The sequence below is a fragment of the Portunus trituberculatus genome, chromosome 46, assembly GCF_017591435.1.
Source record: "Portunus trituberculatus isolate SZX2019 chromosome 46, ASM1759143v1, whole genome shotgun sequence".
In the NCBI taxonomy this organism is placed as follows: Eukaryota; Metazoa; Arthropoda; class Malacostraca; order Decapoda; family Portunidae; genus Portunus; species Portunus trituberculatus.
In genome coordinates, this window is record NC_059300.1 from 27,365,235 (window position 1) to 27,378,897 (window position 13,663).

Here is a 13,663-nt window from a genome sequence, read left to right on the forward strand (position 1 = left end):
CTCTCTTTCCCTCTCAGTCCTCCGTTCCTTCACCCCGCCTCCATCTCTCGAAGAAAGCTCCCTCTACACGTGTCTCTCTCCCTCTCTTGTCTGGCTACATTTCCTCGCTCTCCTTATGATTCAGATTATATCAAGTTTTTCTTCCCTACTCCACCAGATTGCTCTCTGAACCTTGTCTGGAGCCACGCGTGCTCTCCATTACTGTTATTTCATTCTGCTGCGTGGCTTCCGAACCCTGAGCGATGGAGAGAGAGAGACAGTGATAGAGGGAGTGAGTGGTGTGTGGTGGGTACAGGACACGTGTCGAGCGGGGCAGAAGACGCGTGCTCTGTGTTGCCAATGGTTAAGGTATTGCAGTAACGCTTGGGTCTGAGGGCTTGAATAGACAATACTTGCTTTATTTTGTTCTGTTTATTTGTTTATTCTATAGATGGGGTAGTAGGTGTTTGTAAACTTGAAAAATAATCTTGGTTTCAGTGAATATACGAATCACAAACTCTCTCTCTCTCTCTCTCTCTCTCTCTCTCTCTCTCTCTCTCTCTCTCTCTCTCTCTCTCTCTCTCAGCCCCGCCACCACCAACCTATTACCTCAGTCAGAAAAATGTTAAAAATCCGCCAATGGGGAATTGAGAGTAAGGGGGCGAGGCGGCGAGGCTGGAGTGTGGGGAGGCGCTGTGGGGGAGCGGTGGGGAATGCCTTCTTTATGTGGGTGGGAAATAGATGTGCTGAATGGGGAGTGTTGGGGAGTGGGTAAAAAGTTGGGTAGGGGAGAGAGGGTAAAAGTCTAGTAGGGGGAGGGGCGGCTAGTGTAGGGTTGGAAAGGGGGGAGTGTGAGGGATATATGCACGTGTGTGATTTGAGAGAGAGAGAGAGAGAGAGAGAGAGAGAGAGAGAGAGAGAGAGAGAGAGAGAGAGAGAATGAATACGTGTGTGTGTACGTGTGTGTGTGTGTGTGTGTGTGTGTGTGTGTGTGTGTGTGTGTGTGTGTGTGTGTGTGTGTGTGTGATTGAGTTACCTCGGTGTTTAATTATTCGTGTGTGTGTGTGTGTGTGTGTGTGTGTGTGTGTGTGTGTGTGTGTGTGTGTGTGTGTGTGTGTGTCCCTTGCTTTCCTGTTCCGCCCCTTCCCTGTGCCTCATTTGTGATTTCATTGACTCACACACACACACACACACACACTCTCTCTCTCTCTCTCTCTCTCTCTCTCTCTCTCTCTCTCATGCACTCTTACTCCTTCACCCTCTCACTGCTAATGTCCTTACTAATGCTCAGCGTCATGCAACAGGGAAAGAATGTGTGTCCCTCCATGCATCACCTTCGCTCTCCCAAGACACGGCCATGAATATTTACCATTAGTTGTGATTATACCCGCGCGGCCCCGCCATTGTGTTCCCCCGTGCTGCCATTACCGCGCCTCTTTGTCCCCTGCTTGTTTTATTCCGGCCGCCACTCAAGGGTGTTGTTCTTAAACCCCCAAGGGACCCTCGCGCTGAACTCTTTGAGGCAGGCAACCTTCTCCAGGCTTTCAAACGTGCTTCCTCCCTTCCTTCTCTCTCTCTCTCTCTCTCTCTCTCTCTCTCTCTCTCTCTCTCTCTCTCTCTCTCTCTCTCTCTCTCTCTCTCTCTCTCTCTCTCTCTCTCTCTCAGTGCAGTGAATTCTTGCTATCATGTTCCTGGTTACTCCTCCTCCTCCTCCTCCTCCTCCTGCTGCTGCTGTTGTTGTTGTTGTTGTTGTTGTTGTTTAGTTCCTCTTGTCGCCTCTGCTTCTCCTTCACATATATACTCTCACACATACACATACACACGTACATACAGACAGGCCACACTTGCAACTCGGCCTCCTGTAAGCGCTTGGATCAAACAGGCTGGGAGAGGCGAGGCAGGCGTGAGAAATACGTGTGTGCTTCCCAGGACGAACAGCGGCATACGGGACACAATAGTTCATCCTGCCAGTGTTAGCAGTGGGAGATAAAGCTGTTTACAGGAGCCTACACCGCCCTGGGAGACGTGTGTGTGTGTGTGTGTGTGTGTGTGTGTGTGTGTGTGTGTGTAGGTATGTACGTGCCCGCTTGCGTGTTTATGCATTCTGAAGTAGGTCGTAATGTTTTGCTAATGAGCAGGTAAGCAAACTTTTATTTCCACGCCAGGTGAAACAGCGGTAAATAAAGTAAGAGAAGTGATGATTATGGAAGGACTCGTAATAGTAATAGTAGTAGTAGTAATAGTAATAGTAGTAGTAGTAGTAGTAGTAGTAGTAGATATTAAGGTGACATTGATAGTATGAATATGGTGGTGGTGGTGGTGGTGGGAGGAGAACCAGTGAAGGTATTCTTGTCCGCAGATGTTTGAAATGTTTGTCACCGCCACACATTGTTATTCAGCTGGAATCTCATGGCCTGTTATGTTGGCAGGCAGGAAGATAGAGTGACGGGGGGTGGAGGGGCGGGAGACGGGCTGGGGGAGGGCAGAGGACATGGGAGGGAGAGAATGAAGAAGGAGAACAACTAGGAAGGAGTTGCGGAAGGGACAAGAGAAACGGAATTGCCATGGGAGAAAAAATTTGGGGAGAAGAAGAGTACGAAGCAAGGTAAAGGGAGAAGGGAGAAGGAAACATCGATAGGAGCACAAGAGAGAGAGAGAGAGAGAGAGAGAGAGAGAGAGAGAGAGAGAGAGAGAGAGAGAGAGAGAGAGAGAGAGAGAGAGAATATGATAAGAAAGAGAAAGAGGTAAAGGACAGACAAGAGTGGAGGGAAAGATGGAGAAGAAGGACGAGATAAAAGAGGAGGGGGAAGAGAAAAGATGCAAAGAGAAAGGAAGGAGGCAGTGTGTAGGCATGGCGGAAGGAAAATAAAGAAACGAAAACAGGAAACAAATGGGAAGAGGAAGGGAGGTATGAGAGGAATAGGAAGAGATGGAAGGGGAAAGAGAAAGGCTTGAGTAGGGGAAAGACAAAGAGAGCAAAATTAAAAGAAAAAGTTGAAAGAACTAGAGAGAGAGAGAGAGAGAGAGAGAGAGAGAGAGAGAGAGAGAGAGAGAGAGAGAGAGAGAGAGAGAGAGAGAGAGAGATTAAGGTCACCAGAAGAAAGGAAGGCCTGAATGTAAGGAAATATGAAAACACTAAAGAGAAAACAAGGAAGGAGAACAAAGAGGAAGACATCAAGACCTCGTGGAAAAAGACATAAAAAGTAAAAGGAAAAAGAAAAAATAAGCGTGCGAATATATGAAAAAAATTATTAAATCCATTAGAAAAACGGAAGACTATAGAGATCAAAATTAAATAGTTGAGTCTCTGGAATGAGTAAGTGATAAGGCAGAAGTCGTAGTGAAGCAGGAGAAACAATAAGGTCAGAATTAAAGACGATAATTCATTAGCGAAGGAGAAATGATATCCGAAATTGTAAGACGAGTGAATGGAAATGTTGCGTAGTTCCAAATAAATCATATGACGAAAGAAAAGCAAGATGGTTACAACAGAACGTAAAAATATGAAACATGATAAAACATCTCAAAAAAAAAAAAAAAAAACTCAGAAAGAAAGGAAAGAATATTAATAATGTACGGAGACGCAACAAATAAGTGAAAAGCAAATAAAGATGAAAAAGAAGAGAGCAAGACGATGAGAAAACAAGATGGAGAAAACAGAACGTAAGAATATAAAATACGATGAAACAAAAAAAAAAAAACAGAAAGAAAGGAAAGAAGATTAATAAAGCAGAGACGCAACAAACAAGTGAAAAACAAAATAAAAGAAAACAATAAAGAAGACAGTGCAGTTTGAAATGAAAGCAAAATTAAATAAAAAAATGAAGAAAAACAAGTTAATTTAAAAGTGCAACAAAGATAAAATATGAAGCAAAACTCACAGCGATAATTGCAAAAGATTCTCCCAAATTTAATATAACGATAAACACTTTAGCAAGAAATTACAAAGAATATACACTCGAAGCAAGTAAAATAAAGGCAGAGAGAAGAGATATTAGAAGAATACTGTAGTGTGAGAGGAGTTCAATTACAAAGACTTTAATGAGAGGCTGATGATAAAGATAAGGATAAAGACAAGGTGAAAAATAATATATAGAATGCAAAGAAGTGAGTGGATGGAAAATTGGAGGCAGTTTCCATGATTTGAGTCTAAAAGGAAAGACTGAATATGAAAAAAATAAATTAAAAAAACAATAACAATGAAAAAATAAAAACAAGAGATATTGAAGAGAACGAGAAATGAAATGGAAAATGCAAAATAACATGACAAACACACACACACACACACACACACACACACACACACACACACACACACACACACACACACACGGGTTCGATTCCCCGGCCGGGTAGAGATATTTGGGTGTGTCTCCTTTCACGTGTAGCCCCTGTTCACCTAGCAGTGAGTAGGTACGGGATGTAAATCGAGAAGTTGTGACCTTGTTGTCCCGGTGTATGGTGTGTGCCTATCCGAAGATCGGAAATAATGACACACACACACACACACACACACACACACAGACTCACTGACACACACACACACACACACACACACACTCACTGACACACACACACACACACACACACACACACACACACACACACACTATTCATAAATCTTAATGCATAAGTGACTTGGAGAATACTAGACTGGGTTACATTAAGTAGTTTTGAGGTAGACTCGATTATTCAAGTCAGGGTTCGGTTAAGTTAGGTTAGGTTAAGTTAGGTTAGGTTTACTTAAAAAAAAAGATGGGAAAGAAAACGTAAACAGGAAAAAACATGACGCCAAACTATAATGAAATTGAAATAGGCAAAGTCTTCTAATTGTACACTTCCATTAGTTAGGTCAGGTCAGTTTAGGTTGGCAAAGGTCTGACAGGCACAGCAAGGCGAGGAAAAGGTTAGGCTAGTTAGGTTAAGGTTAGCTTAGGTTACGGTAGGTAAGGTTAGGTTACGGTTAGGCCAAGTTTAGTAATATTAAGGTTAGGTTGAAAGATAGGTTGAGTTAGGTTAGGTTAGGTTGGATAAGGTAATGTAAAGTAAGGTTAAGTAAGTTAGGTTAGGTTAGGTTAGGTTAAGGTAAGGTTAGGTTAGGTTAGGTTTAGTAAGATTAAAGTTAGATTGAAGGATAAGTTAAGTTATGTTATGCTAGTTTAGGTTATTTTATTTTAGTTTAGATTATTTCTGTAAGTTTAATTTGGTTAAGTTAAATTTGCTTAGTTTAACCCATTCAATATTGGGGCACATTTTTACCATGGATTTTGTATGATCAGAAGATTTTATTTACAATAGGAAGGATCTATGGAGGTGACAATATTAATAACCAAAGTCTTTACTATTTTAATCCCAACATAAGTTTCTGAAGCTGTACGGAATCACTAAATATTAAGCAGTATGAATATACAAACTCGTCTTGGTACTGAAGGAGTCAATTTAGATTAGATTAAGTTGGGTTAGGTTGGGATAAGTCGAGTTAGGTTAAGTTAGGTTAAGTCAGGTTTGGTTAGGTCAGGTTACATTTATAGGTTGAGTTTGGTTTGCTTTTGTTAAGTTGGGTTTGCTTGGATTAAATCAGATTTGTTTTGTTTAAGTTATATTTCCTTAGTTTAGATAAGATTTGTTCAGTTTAAGTTAGTTTGCTTAGGTTAATTTAGTTTTGCTTATTTTTATGTTAGATTTGCTTAGTTTAAGTTAGTATGCTTTAGTTAAGATAGTTTGCTTTGGTTGTTATTCATGTTGGCCTAGGTGTGGCAGGCACGGCGCGGCACAGCAGGGCGAGGAAGGCGGAGCAACATCCACACCAGTCTCCACGCACTGCTAGTATAATGCGCGCCAGAAATTACCTCCTTATGACACTAACTGCTCACCTGTCGCCTTAATGAGCTGCCCCCGCCCACCTGTCTCAGCTGCACACGCCCACTGCACTACATACTCATTGTCTTTCTCTCTCTCTCTCTCTCTCTCTCTCTCTCTCTCTCTCTCTCTCTCTCTCTCTCTTTCTCCTTTCTTTTCATTTCTGTCTTTTCACATTTCAAAAACCTCTTCTTTTCTGCTTTTTTTCCCCTCTTTTCTTCTTTCTTCTCTTTCAAGGTCTCTCTTTCATCCTCGTTTTGTGCCCTCGTTTCCTCCTCTCCTCTTCCCTCCCTCCTCTCTCCCTTTCTTCTCTTCTCCCTCCCTTCCTCCCTCCCTCCCTCCCTCCCTCTTCTCGTCAGCTGTCGTAGATATAAACGCTTTGATTCGGTTTTTCTGCCCAGTCTTATGTTTTTTTAATCGCTTTTCATGTTTTTCCTTCATTTTTTTTCTATTCCACTAATTCTTCATATATTTTTTTTCAATTTTCTTTTGTATTTTTTCCCCAGTTTTCTGTATCGTTAGTTCATTTTGCCTTATCTAATGTTTTCTAGCATTTGTTTTTATTTGTTGTTGTTTTCGTTTTTTTTTTTTTTGGATCTATCTTACCTGAGAGAGAGAGAGAGAGAGAGAGAGAGAGAGAGAGAGAGAGAGAGAGAGAGAGAGAGAGAGAGAGAGAGAGTTAAGCACTATATTTGAGCGTTAGTGTTTGGGTTGGCTCTGTTACCAAGTGTTCCTCGGAATAACCTGATGGCTTCATGAATCTGGCCAAGAAATCTGCAGCGAAAAATTAACGTAAATCTTCATCAGGGAATTGGAAGTGTTAATATTCTTTCGGTGTCTCGTGTTTCTACCTCTCATTACACTTATCCATGTATAGTAATAAAATTTTCTCCTTGGCAAAGATTTAATGGCGGGAAAAGTAAATGATAGTATATTTTTTTCGTCTGTGTCTCGTTTTCTGTCTGTAAGTATATCCAAATGTTTGTTTTTCCACCGACAGAGACGCAGAAGTGGTGACAGTGAAGCCAAGATCTTTGTCTCCAGCGTCTCCCAGCGTTGGTTCATCCTGCTCCTTGTGAGTAAATAACATATTGATTAGTCTTTGTTCCTAATGCATGACTCCGAATTTATCATCACTGCGCTACGTTTGTCATTCACTGGACCACTGAATAATCTTATATAAATCCCTCCTGATGCCCTCGTAGCTTTGAATGGTTAGTGCCCTTTCTCCCATCCGCGTGTCCCCTGTGACTTGCGAAGTATTGGATCCATACTTAAAGTCGTTGACGTACTGCACTAACAGAGACGAGGCTTTGTGCTGCCCCAATCTGACAGGTAAAGACCGGGAGGTGTGGTCATTCAGTGCAGTTTATTTACCTTAGCAAGCTTTCTCCCTCCTCGCCCTGCTCAGTATTGTAGGGAGAGACTTTCTTGTCCAATTTCTTCCAAACACCAAGATCCACGTGACCTGGCATTTCTTTTTCATTTCTTTTTCTTTTTTTTTTATTCTTTTTTTTCCAATGCCTTCCGAACACCAAGATCTACATCGCCTGGCATTTCCTGTGCCACTCTTCATTAATCTGCTTGTAATTGTGGTGACTGAGGAAAGCGCAGAAAGGTGGATGTGTTGGAGAAGGGTAATCCGCTGTGGTTCTCCATTATGGGAGCGCCAGAAAGGTTAATAATTGTATATATATTGAATAAAAAAAGAAAAAAGGTTCAATGAAGGCAAAATGAAAGGATAAAGGAAGGAGAATGGTATGAGAGAGAGAGAGAGAGAGAGAGAGAGAGAGAGAGAGAGAGAGAGAGAGAGAGAGAGAGAGAGAGAGAGAGAGATTCAGTAAGGATATGGATGATGAAGAAATAAGAAGAAAATGTTTTGGGGACTGGTGTAGGATAGATGAAGGAAAGGCTTAGAGGAGAGGAAAGGTGTGGTGCAGGATAAAGGAAAGGGGAGCGGTGGCGGCGGCGGCGGAGGAGGAGGAGGAGAGCTGTACAAGGTTGAGGAACAAAGAGGACACGTGGGTGGAGGAGTGGACGTGACAACCTTTTAGTTCCACGATGAAAATTTTCCCCGACTATTAAAAATTATGATTAGCGAACCCACCCCGGGCCAGTATATTTAGAGGGTCTGGTTTGGTTACTGGGTCCGCGGCGTGGCTGTGTGGGAGACCGGTGAGAAGTTGTGAAGAAGCTATACGTTATAAGTGATAGTATATTCAGTTTTACATTATTTACCGATAGTACAGTGAAGTTTATTATAACGAAAAGAATAGATAAGTAAACAGATACAGATGTGACATGCTTTCTTCATTTTATAGCGAGGAAAGTGAAGTGAAGAATCTCCAAAATAAGAATGAATGAAATGAAATAGAATGAGTAAAACTAAAGTGAAATGAAAACTTAGTGTTCAAATATTCACGTCCTAAAAAGAGAAATATAATCAAAACTAATTCCATGCTAATAATGAAAGGGTTAAGAAAGGAATATCAGAACACCTTCAGGGCAAATACAAACTCCTGAAGGCTGAAATGTCTGGTGCTTAGTCGTTTCTTTTCGTGTTCTCCTTTTCCCTTGAGTACCATCACGTGTTTTCATATTCATTCTGCTTACTATCTGGTGGTTTTATAGAGCTTCAGAAACTCATGTGGGGGATTTAAATAGTGAAGACTGTGGCCATTAATCTTCTGACCTCCATAGACCCTTCCCAGTGTCAATAAAATGGTCTAATGGTACACAAAACTCAATTAGAATAGCGAAGACTGTGGCCATTAATCTTCTGACCTCCGTAAACCCTTCCTAATGTCAATAAAATGTTCTAATCCTACACAAATCTCAAGATAAAAATGTGTCTCTGTATGGAAGGGGTTAAACAAACACTCACTTTGATGAAGAAGAGGCTTACTTGTATGTACTTGATAAACTAATTAATATTGTACTTATTTCTCATGGAGTGGTGAAAAGTGAAATTGGCGCAGGGAAGGACAAAATGATTCACGGCTGAAAAAAAAAGAAATTACCATAAAGGGATGGACGGGAACGCCTTAATCTGGATTCCCTATAAAGTTGAACAGAGCGGAATAAACTGATTGCGGTCTTTGGATGGGTGAAGGGGATTGGACGAGAGTGATACAGATAACGTTCTTACGGTGTGCGAGCAGGAAAAGTTTTAAGTTGGTTTAATTTAGAGAGTCAGGAGCAGAAAGTCAGGTTTTGGTTTAGGATATAAGCAGGATAATATAAAAATGGATTTGTTTTCTGTATTTGGGAGAGCAGACACACACAAAGGCAAATAAGAATACATAAAAAAAGTATTGCTCTTAAAGTCATTCCCTAAAGAAAAACTATTGGTAGAAAAATAGAAAACGATTTGTATTCTAATTTGACTTTTTTGTTATTTTTTGAACGGTAAGTCGTATAAAAGAGAAGACACAGAAATAGGGAGAGATTTTTAGAGTTTACCAACAAAAATTTGGATGAAAGACTGAAGATACTTGTTAACTCTTGGATGTAATGATAGTGAGATTAAGAACAGTGAAGTTGGTGGAGGACGGGAAGGAACGTGAAGGAGGAGACAGGCACTCACTAAACTTGGTAGAATAGCAGTAATGGAAATAACAGCGGAGGACAATAAGAGATGCAACACTGCCGCTATGAGTGAGAGAATCAAGACAGTTTTTTTAGAAGACAAGAATTGACAGAACGAAAGTCTCTTGACTCAATCTATGTATGAATGGGGAGAAAACTTTGAGTCGATTATATTTTTCGCTCTTGAGACACATCAATCCCAAAGCTGTAGCGTAAGAAGATAACAAACAGGAAAAGAAAAATGTTTCCTGCTTAGCCAGTACAAGAAGATAAGAACACATGAACGCAATGAAGGCTTTAAGCGACACTTCCTGCATAAAACATGAAGACTTTTTTTTATTGAACTGTCTATCAATTCAGTGTAATATCTTAGAAGTTCCCCATGAAAACAGCGTGAACATATGGCAACTTTATCTGTCAATATATCCATCCATTTATATGTCAATGAATAAATTAATTAACTAATCTATTAACTTACCTGCCTCTCCACCTACCTATTTACCTATCTGCCTTTTTAAATAAATGAATGATCCACACAGACACACACACACACACACACACACACACACACACACACACACACACACACACACACACACACACACACACACACACACACACACACACACACACCTCAGTGACAAGTTTATATCTACCTATAAACATCAGCAACATTACAAAAGAAAAAAACAGGAAAAAAATCGTACCCTTACACCTGTTACGGCTCACCTGTCCGCTGGTACACCTGTCCCCGGTTTGCGTGCGTATATCGCTTTGTCAACACCAACATATTTGAGTGCGATAAAAGTAGCTGCCCGTTTTGATTTGCATATGTACTCTATTCAGATATTCATTTATTTTTGCATCCTGGTGAGCTGTATATAGCCAGCCTTTCCCCCTCCTCTCTCTCTCTCTCTCTCTCTCTCTCTCTCTCTCTCTCTCTCTCTCTCTCTCTCTCTCTCTCTCTCTCTCTCTTTTTCCCACTCCGTGTTCGATGACATGAAACCACCGCCGTGTGATTCATTCTGAGTTATGTTATAGCCACAGAACTCTGGAAAATATTTGTTCAATGCCTTTTTTTTTCTTTTCTTTTCTATTTGTTTCTTTTATCTGATTCTCTCGTGTGATTTCCATGTTCGTCTACCTACTTGTTTACTTCCCTATCTACTTTTCTTCCCTGAACACACACACACACACACACACACACCAAACACTCAAGTACAAAGACTTCATTTCCACCTAGCGATTACCTTTTTTTTTTTTTTTTTTTTTTTTTTTTACATTACAAGGGCACTGGCCAAGGGCAAACAAAGTGTTGGAAAAAAAAAATCCCGCTGGTTGCCAGGCCCTGTTAAGAGGAAAGTAGAAAGAGAAAAACAAAAATCTAAAAGGAGGGTCCAGTTAACGTAAGAGGTGTCTTGACACTCCTCTTTTGAAAGAGTTTAAGTCATAGGCAGGTGGAAATACAGACACAGGTAGAGAGTTCCAGAGTTTACCAGTGTAGGGAATGAAGGAGTGAAGATACTGGTTAACTCTTGCATTAGGAAGATGGACAGAATAGGGATGAGAAGAAGTAGAGAGTCTTGTGCAGCGAGGCCGCAGGAGGGGGGAAGGCACCTGTGATGATATTCGTCCATAATCATTTATCGAGAAGAGATTATGTTGCTCTACACAGTCCTATTAGTTGTCATAGTTACCTTCCTCTCCTATTGCCACGGTGTCTACATTTAACCCTTTTTAACGCACATATGATAATGCGAAGATAAATAACAATGAAAAAAAAAAACTTCTGGTGCGAAAAAGTAGATTAAAACACATACACACAAATATAGAGATAAAAAACTCTATTCTCCCAGTAATAGATAGAAGAATGAAGAAATTTACCTGCGTGTCACCTGAGCGGGATTCGATCTCTGGGCAGACACACGGACAGCGAGCAGATCAGGTCACCTCTTCACCGCGACACTAAACTAACGACACCATTTGTTACGAGAGTATCTGAGTCCGTTATGTTGATGCTCACGGGAGGAGGAGGAGGAGGAGGAGGAGGAGGAGGAGGAGGAGGAGGAGGAGGAGGAGGAGGAGGAAAGGAAGAGACGAGGCGAGGCATGAAGTGATAAGCTGATTTTTTTGTTTTATTTTCTGTTTTTCTGCTTTAACGTACGAGAGAGAGAGAGAGAGAGAGAGAGAGAGAGAGAGAGAGAGTACAGACTTGTAGTAATTCGCACAGTTCTCGCTCATCCTTTTCATGGCGCCTCTTTGGGACTTACTAGGATTTGCAGGCATGAGGACTCGAGGGAACAGTGAAGCTGGTAACACGGCGAGGTTTGGCTAGTGTCTCGTATTCTCAAACTCTTCTGTACTTCACCTCCACTATTGCAAAAGGCCTTATTTAGATTTCCTCGAGTTTTTTAAGGTGTTTCTACGGTCCTAGAGAAAGAGTGACAAGATTTCTGCATTGTTAACTAGAAAAACACTCTCGAAAACCCCGCTAATCATCTCCGCTTCACCTCCACTATTACAAAAGGGTTTATTTAATTTTAATCGAGTTTTTTTAAGATATTTTTACGGTTCTAGAGGCAGAGTGACAAGATTTCTGCATTGTTAACTGGAAAAACACTCTCGAAAACCCCGCTTATCATCTCCGTGGCCTTGGAAAATAGTCAGGGTGAGAGAACAGAGCGTTTGTGAATATGGTCTAGTGAGTACCCTGGAAATCTTCTTATGAACCCCCTGTGGTTTCGCGCTGTCAGGATGGCCACTGTCCATGAGCTAACATCATTAGGTCTCTATGACGCTGAAGACGTCTATGCAGAACGGTTTGGTTGGCAATAGACAATCTCATTATCAGACTTTGATTTCTAAGTTATGAAAATAATCTCATTTACGGGGCTTCATAGGTTCATGGTGTCTTGTAGTCTACTTACTAACCTAGAAGGAAAGAAAATATCAAACTAACTTCGAGCTATCAATTGAGGAAGAAGTAATCTTTGTCCCAGGAATAGAGCAAGATGGTATATAAAAACACAATGCATAGTTATAACCTAACTCTACTATTATAGCGTTTTTGTCGTAGATACATGTTTAGAAATACTTTACCTATCTTGATATCTCCTTATGTGACAAAAGAATATCCAAAAATATACGATATGCAGTTGACCATCTTTTCTGTGAAATATTACGATATCTGTTGAATCTGGCAACTTCAACGGGAGTTTGGGTCCTCTCCTAGTGTTTCCTTATGATTGAAACATTGATATTTACACGTCATTGTGATCAGGAAATAAAGAAAACTAAGTTTGCTTTTTCTAAGAGCATGAAATAGAAAAATTTATGTTTACAAGTGGCAGTTTATGTATAAGACACGCAAACCTGTGTGCACTCATCCACTCTATCCAGAAGCTTAACTAATTTTCAAAAGTTCCCCAATAGCTACACAACTACCATTGGTCTACTGTTTCTATCCAGTTACCTACAAACACGTACACATTCAAGGCAGCAACATGCAAAGTACACTAAATACTCCGGAGCAAAGCTGCCTCACCTTGTTTCATTAATCAGCTAACTCTTGCACACTTTCACACCAAAGCTATTTTTCATTTACCATCGACGATTTTATATTCGAATCAAAATTAAAACGACGATTGAGAACTTTCGGCCTAAAGATGTTTGAGGGCCGTGACGGCCTTGGGCGCCGCACGGGGGAAGGAGGTGGCCGTCGGGTCCGGCCTGGGGCCCAAGGCAGGGAACTGGCTGCAGGTCCTGCTTTTCCTTGGTGGCCTCAAGCTTCACTACTAGTCGTCCACTTGCAGCGCATCACACTAGGCAAGGGTCGCCATAAGCAAGAGATCAATGTCTACCACTCACCGGATGGTACCGTGAGGGGCCCTAAAGGGGTGATAAGGGCTCCTTGCATAGAATATGATGGTGAGTGGTGTGTACGGGACCTCTGCTTATAATGACACCGGGCTGAACAACTCGCCATGAACGAGGGCACGCTGTGCGCCATGAGCCAGGCACTGACAGTACCAGTGGTCCTTTACGTTAGGTTAGGTTAGGTTAGGTTAGGTTAGGTTAGGTAAAAGGACTCACTTCATGACAGCGTTTGGGGAGTGGTGTGTGGCGGGTCATTGCTCATGGCGACCTGTGTGAGGCATTGCAAGGTTGCATCGTCACTGCTCTCATAACCACGGGACTGGGGTTGACCCTTTCTGGGTAAAAGTTTCGTCCCAGTACC

The 13,663-nt window shown here is 41.4% G+C and overlaps 1 long non-coding RNA gene across 2 annotated transcripts in view; it reads left to right on the forward strand.

The window, feature by feature from the left end:
• The window catches only part of LOC123520202, a 257,753-nt gene that overhangs the window by 176,366 nt on the left and 67,724 nt on the right, over positions 1-13,663 (forward strand). For both annotated transcript variants that reach the window (XR_006679195.1, XR_006679196.1), the window contains exon 2: positions 6,839-6,913. This is a non-coding gene — a long non-coding RNA (uncharacterized LOC123520202). The remainder of the gene's footprint in view (positions 1-6,838; positions 6,914-13,663) is intronic.